Source organism: Hyalella azteca, unplaced genomic scaffold, assembly GCF_000764305.2.
Source record: "Hyalella azteca isolate HAZT.00-mixed unplaced genomic scaffold, Hazt_2.0.2 contig1896, whole genome shotgun sequence".
Classification (NCBI taxonomy): domain Eukaryota; kingdom Metazoa; phylum Arthropoda; class Malacostraca; order Amphipoda; family Hyalellidae; genus Hyalella; species Hyalella azteca.
Genome location: NW_025932190.1, coordinates 6,569 through 16,643, shown reverse-complemented (window position 1 = coordinate 16,643; position 10,075 = coordinate 6,569).

Sequence of the window (10,075 nt, the reverse complement as noted above, 5' to 3'; positions counted from 1 at the left end):
TTTTATGAAAAAAGATGTTCCATTTTACACAAGCAAACAACAATAGAGATTTTCCAGGTTATTTCAGCGCCCTCATATAAGAGTGAAATATAATTCATCCAGTTCCTCAAATAAAACTGTGAAAAAACACTCCATCGAATTAACATTTTTTTTTTAATTCATCTTGATTTGATAACATGCAGTCATTAAATATGCTGTTCTGCATGTAAGGGAATGGAAGATACAGAGTTTTGAATGCGAAGGAATGGAACAATTAAAGTTTGAAGTATAGTGAAAAAAATCCGCAATCCTCCTTAATTTATTGTGCACTGTGACAAGATTGTCACCACGTAAATTTTTGGAGGAGACCTCAATTGGAGCATTTAAAGAAGCGTGTAAGTTAACAACGAGTTGATGAGGGTGACTTGCAAATATTTCAGCATCAAAATACTAGAAACTGCCTCAGGAGATTCTTTTCCGACGCTAGAACTAGCGTCGTCTGGCGAATCTTCGTAAGAATCACAGACAGGTATATTACTGACAGAAGTTGCAGATGTAGCACGCAGGATTTCAGCTGCTGAATGATTCCTAGGATCCAGATCCGTACATATTCTGCTCTTGACTGAGCTGGTAAGCCTTCAGCTGTTCTGTGCGAAAATGAACTGAATTGTGAGATTTCGTAGACATGCAGATTGCCAGGAAGAGAAAATCCCCTAGTACGATACAGCTTTTATGGATTAGTAAGAGACATTTCCCGAGAGTTTATACGTTCCGATGCTACTTCAATCAAAGAACATATCAGTAAGCAGAGGAAAAGAAACCAACAGGAATTCACTTAGTAAGGGCGAATGAACAAGGAAGAGCCCAGCGCAGAACCTTCCGGGCCCAACGGCCTCAGCCTTCGGCGTAATGTTGCGTTAAGGGAGAGGTCGTTTCAAAACCCCACAGCTACGCGATCGCTAAATCCTGCCACGAGTGGCGTTCCCGAAGAAAGGAGTGGTTGTGGCTCCGTGGAGGTGACACTGACAGTCCAGTGTGGACGCATGCGATTTACTGTGAGAGCGTCAGGCCTTTCTCCCTGTGAGTCGCGTCGCTTGCACATGCAGCTCTAGGAGCACCTGGGTAAAAAAGGAAAATTCTGGCTTTTCCGGTTTTTATGCTCGTCTTATAGCTGCAATTCTGACACATCCAACGGTACCAAAATCATCTCTGTACGTTGATTTATGCGCCCACGACAGATCGCGAAAATGTTACGTTGCGCAGAGCCTTTAACAGTTGCCTATGAGGCAAAATTAGCTCCGTTCACATTTATGTGCGCTCTGTCGGCCGGGGCGAAGCTTCAGTCACGCTCGAGCTATCATGTATCTACTTTATAATGAAATAACGCCAAACTTTAGAATCCTAGCTAGGATAACTGCATATATTTAGCGAACGGTGGGCGATCTATCGTATCTGCTGAACACTTGCACCTGCTCTCACTGCAAACCTATCTCCTCCTACAGTTTTCAAGCTCCAGCATTGAGATATACCATTCGATTCGCAAAGAAAATATCTAGAGAACGGTTGTAGCTCTTTTGTAATTTCGTTATAGTTATATTTTGCAAAAGCGGCGAGGAGGCGGGTGGGGGGGGGGTGGTGAATAAAAAATGGGAGAAAAATCCCTCCCCACCACAGAAATGAGAAATTCGAGAAAAACTACGACGGATTGCTAGATTTGGTTTTTACGCTTCGAAAGATGTGTGTCTCAAGGTTGTAGCTTGAAAATCCTAGGAGATAGCTTTTTACAGTACCCCATTTTTTGCCGTTTTCTATAAATTTCACGCTCTCTTTCATTTTTTCGAAATATTTACACAAACAAAAAAGTCTTAGATTTCTGTTTTACACATGTTTACCAAGTTTCAAAGTGATCCGTTCGTAAATGCGAATGTTACCATTTGCAGGTTGTAAACTTGATCAAAAAAGACCGTGAAACCGCTCAGAGTACAAACCGATGGCGCTGGAAGGCAACCTGTGGCACAGTGGCGTTGGCTTCGGCTGGCGCTGCCCGAAATGCTTGGAATGTTAGTTGGGGAGGCAGTGCCTGCTAAGTGTTGCTCATACCTGATGCAGGCGAGATCGTTCTTGGGCTTTCTTCACAGGCATGCGGCCTTGCATCGCTCCTCTGGCGGTTTCGTGCTGGGCGAACCTCTCGAAGCATCACACGGTCATTGCCCACCACAGCTCGTTGCTTGGTCACTCGCTGAGTCTTGATGTGCAGGATCTTTTATCCAGTTTCCAGGCTATTGAAGTTGACGCGCGGATGGGCAAAATCCCGCACGTGTGGCTTGTCCATGCGTGGGTTATGGCTCGCGTCACGCTTGTGAAATCTGGCTCTGACTGCCGCCTTGTGGACGTGGTGTGATCCATTTTGCGACGAAACGGCAATTGGCATTTTGGCCACACAAATACAGCTCCCAATTCACCTCCCCATGAGCCGACGGGTGGGTACCTGCAGGCAGGCTGCTTGCGCACATGAGAAGCTTAAGGTGCTTATACACGGGGCTATTATTTGCGTATATAAGTTGCGTCAACTTGGAGAGGCTACTAAAATTTGATACTTGACGTGTTCAGAGGCAACTTGCTGGCAGAGCACCTAGAGCTGTTTTGAAGCAGTCTATAACTGTCTATTCTCTATTGCGCTCAGTAGCCGCTTGGCCGTCCTACCGAGCATAGCTGCGTCGCTCTCTCTCTCTCTAGCCCACTGTAGCGCGCACTGCTGTCTTGCACTCGCATGACTCCACCGTGCCCACCCTTACTCGACAACTCCCAACGTCGCACTGACGCGGGCGCAGTGTACCGAAAACACTATACTCGTGTATAGGCTCGCAGCCTGCAAAACTGTAGTAGACGCAACCTATAGCCCCGTGTATAAGCACCTATACGCTCAGCCTGGAATGCTGGTCTGATTGATGTTCAGGGCGACCATCGGTCACGTCTCTAAACACGGGCCGAGGACTGAGGAGTATAGCATGTGTGAAGTCTAAAGGCCCGTTCACACTAGGGTCAACACACGAGAATCAAGTGCCTCAAAGCGCATGCAGAGGCGCTTTGCAGCCTCTGCATGCGCTTCGCTCTTGACCGATTGACGAGCTAGCGATTGACAGGGGCCATGCCTCATGCAACACAAGGCGGCGCTTAGTAGATAGCTATTAAAGAATTGATATCACTTGTATGCTTAAATCGCAAATAAACTAAGAATTTAAATTAAATTAAAAATTTAAATCAAATTAAAAATCTAAATTAATTAAAGAAATTCAATTCGTTCTATGGTTTCAATATATTAATTTGTGACTTCTGATTTGTGATTCTACGAACTGACGATGGAGCTGGTCTCCGAAACGTTTTCTATAAAGATATGAATTTTTGTGGACTATTCTTTGCTTTTAAATTCTTAGTTAATAGATAGCTGTCTGTGGTCTAGTACGGTTGATTGTGTACGCTGGTCCGGCACACTAAATGTCGACTAACACCACTCTCGTTTGGAGTCACTCTCTAGTGGAGAGCCTTATTGATCTTTATAGAGAAAATGAATGCCTATGGAGTGTTCGGTCAAAGGAGTACAAAAATCGAAACGCAAATGATGTAAGTTATTTTTACATGACGTGTTTAGTTTATGTGATTTTAGCAACTCCTGACAATTTATGCATTACCGTTTAGCGATTTCAAAGGATGATATAATATCGGTACGAATATTGGAACTTTTTATTTAAGAATAGACTATATTTTTTATAAACTGTATCTTTTTTAATGTGCTAGTTCTCTTATTATGATGCCTATGTTAAATTCTCGTTTATAACTGGCATAGTGCGAAGAATGACGGACCGCAGCACACCCGAGAACAATGGCCCACAGCTCAAATTCGGTTACATCCATCCCCATTTACGTCTAGGTGGCAACTACTGTTCAAAGCGCGCGGTCTCAAACTACCGAGTACAAAAGTAGTGTGAACGGTTGTGCGCTGTGAGGCACTGCAGCAAACGACTCAAAGCGCATGTCGTTGCCACTAGTGTAAACGGGCCTTAAGGATCTCACAAAACCTCAGGGCGAAGTGTAAGGAAAGGTGTGGTGGCGCATTGCTGCGCCGTCAGTCATGTCAAAAAGGTTGCTAGTTTCGAGCTGATCCTGCTTTCCCATGCTGGGGATAGGCGCAAGCTCCGGGCTCACGATTGTTTGTTTAGGCAAGCTTCTCCTTCGCGGGAGTTGCGGGCTAGACGGTGAGACCGCGGAGCACATATGCTATGATTCGAAAGATAGTGAACTATGCCTGGCGAGGGTGAAGCCCCAGGAAACTGGGGTGTAGGCCCGTAGCCGTTGTGATGTGCAAATCCATGGCGTCAGTTGGCATAGGGGGCGAAAGACCTATCGAACTATCTAGTAGCTGGTTCCACCCGAAGTTTCTCTCAGTATAGCTGATCTGCGGCAAGGTACTTGCTCTGGTGGGCGTCCTCACCCTTTTGCTCACATGTGCAAACGAGTGGCGATAACCTGTGGTGAAAGTTTCTAATGGTAAAGAGAATGATTAGAGCTAATGGGCTGTGGAATTCGCTCTCTTTCGATCCTGTGTTGTCGTTCGTATACTCGTGTGTGCGGTGATCCAGGTTGCTAAGGTGTGTGCGTCATTCGACCAGCATTGGTAGATTCAGTGGGCTGTTCTGGTAAGCAGGACTGATGATGAGGGATGAACCTTATGTTATGCTAAAGGGCCTAAATTATGCAACGTTGTGGTACAATTTTAGGATGTTAGAATACGAAATTGCACCTCGTGTAATAAATTAGAATTCCAAATCACTCCTGTACGTGACTCCAATATTTATGTGTAGTTACGAACTGTTGTCAGCCAAACCGCACGGCTAGCTAGCGACAAAGAATCAGCATTGCCGGATGGTATATTTCTATACCAGATTTCACAAATCTGGTATTTTTAGAAGGTGTCTGGTATGGAAATTTTAGATCAGGGCAGAGATTAACGAAACTTCGCTAAGTACACGTAACTTTTCTTACTTACGTTCAAAAAGTTACGTATTGCCTAAGTCAGTTAAAATTTGGCATTAACAAAACTGTCTTACGCAAGACTCATCTGAAAAGGTATTATCGAAACCATCCAACTAACTGACCAATCAGAGGCTTCGAATTTGCCATTCCTAGCTCCTGAGCCTCATGATTTGATTCACCATTCAGGAATGCCGCTGAGGCCTTGTGGGATATCCTATTTGCTTATATCATAATTTCTCGAATCGCTATGGTGGCACAGCCTTATACCACGCTCAAGGCAATAACGTCAGGAATGGAGCTACGTTGTTCTTTTGGATATACACGAGGTTGAACTGGCCGACGTAATGGAACTAACATTTTGGTCCGTTCATTGACCGTCATGAGGCAGTAGTGCCCCTATCCCGCGTGACCCAGGCCCGTGTGAGGCTTTAGGTTACCTTTGATATGCTGTAAGTCCCTTGTTACGATAAATGACTCCAGATGAATAATTATTAGTCAACTTCCTTAACTGATTAATAGTCATATAGCATGTACATTCAATCAAAATGTGCTGGATCACGTATGAAGATATGATGACAAAGATATATCTCTCCTGACGAAGATCTGAGATATTCATACTGGTGAAGAAAGTAGTTACCCTAAAAGAGGAGTCGTTCAACTTCAAACTTACGCAACCATTATTTCATACTTGGAAATCCAATGGACTATATCCAGTGTTCCCTGCTGTCGTTTCGCCAATGTGAATTAATGGTTGACCTAAATTTCGTGCTCTAACTATGCAATTGCAATACTGACGGCGAACGTAAAGAGCTTTTAGTGGGAATATGAGCATAATGATCTATTCTAATTCTGCCCGATTACGACTAGAAAAGAAGTGATGACAAATAAACTATTTTATCCCGTTTTTGTAATTAGAATTTAAACAAAAATTCAGTTTATTACTATTTTGAGGGTCTGATCTTCGTGATTTTAATTCATTGCCACTGATCCATGTTACTTACTGCTGACAAGGAGAATTATAGAAGGCATTCAAGGTTGAAGTAAGGATTATTTATTTTTGTAAACATTGGTGGCTATAAATATCACAAATAAAAGGCTTTCGCTTTTTATTTGGAGGGTGACTGAACTCTTTCTTACTGTAAGCCAGTTCCTTCACGCCGCTCGTCAGTCTCAACTTCTTTTGCTGATCGCCCCTTCGGTTTTCTTGCAGCTCTGCGGTTGATGGTTAACGTCCGATGAGGAACGGCCTGCTTAATCAGTCAATCTACAATAACTAATTTAAGTTATCCCTAGAAAACTTGAACTTCATCACAACCTTGGAGCCCTAATTGTAAAGGTTGTTTAATACTTTCAATTCAATAGTTTCAATATAAGTTTATAAGTATACTTTCCATTAAAGTTTTGTCATCCACAGCCGAAGTCCTTACAGTTGCAGCAAAACATTGGAGCTTGATGAGGAGCAGTTGATGGTGCAGAGCAGGGGTCAGCAAGACAAGCCGGGGCTGCAATCTAGGGTAACAAGGGACAAAAGTCTTGTAGATAACAAGGGCTGTCACTGTTCTGCCCCAACGCCCCTGGCGTTGGTTCTTGTTTCAAATTCTAGTAATCCTTCGAGGACCTTGTATAAACCATGAGTATACTTGTAAACTACAATGAGGTCCCCACGCAGACGTCGATAACTGAGGCTTGGAAGCTTCATAATCTTTAATTTTTCTTCATAGGACTTGCTCTTCAAGCCTGGAATTATCCTTGTTGCACGCCTTTGAACATTCTCTATTAAATTTGTGTCCTTTTCAAATCTCGGTGACCACACAACGTTTCCAAACTCTAGATTCGGGCGCACGACAGCAACAAACAACTGCTTCATCGCTTCTGCATATAGGAACTCGTATGAGCGTCTGATAAGTCCTAGAAGTTTGTTGGATGTGTTAGCTTGCGTTTCATCATGATTAGAAAATTTCAGCTCCTAGTCGACAACTCCGAGATCTTTTTCCACACTAGAATTTTCAATCATTACTCTCTCGTTGCAACCATGTCTTCTCATACTGTAATCTTGCTGTTCATTGTTCTTCCCGAGGTGAAGTACTTTAGGGTACGCACACAGTGAAAGCAGGTTTGCCCGCGCGGGCAACCTGCTCCAACCTGCCACAAGAATGAACATAGGATAATAATGTAAGTGTTCACAGTGAAAACCTGTACGAATAGGCTTCTGTATTCTATAGTTTCATGCGCCAGCCTGAGCAGGTAACCAGCACGCTGGCAACCTGCTTTCACTGTGAGCGTACCCTTACGCTTGTCAGCATTAAACCGCAGCTGCCATGTATCAGCCCAGTTAACTAAACTGTCAAGATCATCTTGCAATTGCGCTTTATTTGACGCATCATTCACTGAGTTATAAACTTTTGTGTCGTCGGCATACATGGCGCACACACTGGAGACTGCTTCTGGCAGATCGTTTATAAAAGCAACTAACAAAATAGGCCCAAGAACGCTTCCTTGTGGCACGTCACTGCGCATTGATGCTCAGTCTGACACGGGTTCGTTAATACTAACACGTTGTCATTTACCTACTAGAAAATCTCTGATCCATTGGAGTACGTATTCAAGTATAACGATTATGATTATTACAGAATGTTGAGCGGGCAAGCACGAGGTGGGCAAGGGTGCGGCATGCACTCTTGGCCACTCTTCTTGCGGCATGCCCTGTGGGCCATGGTTTTTAGCAACGCATTTCCCACACGGGATTAACATGCAAATTTAGTCGAGATGTTTGTAGAGCTCTACGTTTCCCTGCTGACGTGTTTTCTTTGTTATTTTTGTGTTGAGGAATGAGCCGGCATTAACACAAAAAGTAGGTTAAATTTAAGGGAATTTCAGAAAATCTGCATCACTCTTTCCTTCTGGAAGTATGACTATGAATATACGGAGTTCCAGAAATTTTTCATTCAAATTGGGAGTTTAAGTGGTCGGAGAGTTGAGTTCTGGCCGTGATCGAGGACGCCCGTACGTGTTTACCTTGTATAAACTATGAGTATACTCATGGTTTATACAAGGTCCCCGAAGGATTACTAGAATTTGAAACAAGAACCAACACCAGGGGCCACGGCTATAAACTAAAAAACTGCGCTGCAACTTCTCCACGCGCCAACATTTCTTCTCGCTTCGAATCACCGACATGTGGAACAGCCTCCCCGATGACATCGTTGGCGCTCCAAGTATGAACGCGTTCACGAACAGACTAGATAAAACTATGAAAAAATATATGTTCAGATTTGAAATGCCTACCACCATGTCGAACCCGGTGGAAGTTGAGTAGCTATTTCAAACTATCGTCAGTCATGAAAAGATCCGGTCAAATGACGCGATTTTAGATCTGTGAACAAGGCACGAAAAGGAAAAGAATGGCGACAGGCCACATCAGGCCTACCTACACTTCAGCGCCGAGATTACTATGTTATGTATTAAGATCACCCGGCTTGCTCTTCACCTAGAGTCTAATTTTTATTGATATAGCATAACCAAATGCGTTCCGATACACTAGTTCGAGTGAAAACCAAAGAATGCATTTTATCGGCAATGTTCTGGGTCGTTTCTGCAATCAGTCAAACGGTATTTTTTGCTTTCATCGCTGTATCGGAAAGAAGGAATTCGAAATACATATTTTATAAATTAATGACCATTTGAATGTGATAACATTGATTATTAAGTTACAAAAGATTTTAATTGTGAGATTTTGATCAACAGAAGTACACGAAATAGGTAAATAGGATACTGCTAGGAGAATTAAAATTCAAAATCACTACGAACACAATTGCAAAGTCATGGTTTGGAAATTGAAAGACGGAGATTTATTTCTTATGGTAAGGGCTTCAGCTATCGCCAGTCGATCAGTGTCGTGGCTTTGCAGGACAACGCAAACATCCAGCACTATTTCAGTTTGCCAACGCCAGCGAAAGGCGAAAAAAAATTAGATCAGTACTCACTGCAGTGAACTGATTTAATTTTTGAAATGCGCTCTCTGTCACACTAATGTTGTATGTAGGCTGCAAATTCCCTACTTGCATTCAGACCGCAGAGATGAAGTATACCGGCGCTGATGTAGGCCGAGGCTGGTAGTATAGTAGTGTCATTCCCGGTTTGCGTACTGGTGCCTCGCTTAGGGGAATACCTGACAGTCGCCTAGGTGATCTGTATTTTGTGCTACTGTTAAATACTGTTGGTAATATCAATTTTGTCACGGACGGGGGTATCCAATGCCAATAGTTTAAAGTAAGTATCACTTTGAGTTATAATTTCCCTAGATTCAACTTTCATTACCGATGGGAAAAACTTGGGATATGAAGGTCAGGATTTGCGCAACTATATTGGTGAACGAAAGGCAGAATATCGTAGATCGGAGGAGGAACGCGAAGCGCGGAGGTTGGAGTTAACGAGAGAGAGCAGAGCAGGAGGTTGAGAGGGAGAAGCGGGCACATGAACGTGAACTCCGAGCGCTTGAACTAGAGAAGCTGAAGCTCGAAGATGAGATTAGTTCACGTGAAACACAGCTGGAGCTTGCTAGATTGCAAGCCAACTCTGCTCCCACCGGCCCCGTTGCAAATTAGTCATTCATCAAGTTTACCGCCTATAAGGAGGGAGAGGATGTGTCTATTTATCTCAACACGTTTGAAAAGGTGAAGGAAGCAAACCAGCCAAGCGACAGCATTGCAGTCACAGCCTTGCTGAATGGTTTTGTAAATACAAAGGTCAGCCACTTCCTCAGCACCTTACCTACGGAGTTGTACGGGGAGATGAAACTTCAAATTGCCAAGACCTTCGGTTTCACTATTTATGATTATCAATCTATATTCCGGAATGCGAAACAGAAGACCGGTTCGTTCAGGCAGTTTGTCCTGTATCTTAGAAAGAACTTGAGTAAAATGTGTCAGATCGCTGAAGTTGGCAGTGATGCGAAGAAACTGGAGAAGCTTCTACTGAAAGACCAAATTCTACGAGCTGCGAAGCGTCTTTTGGCTGAATACTTGAAGGAGCGCAACATATTCCAACGCGATTTGGAATCTGTCAT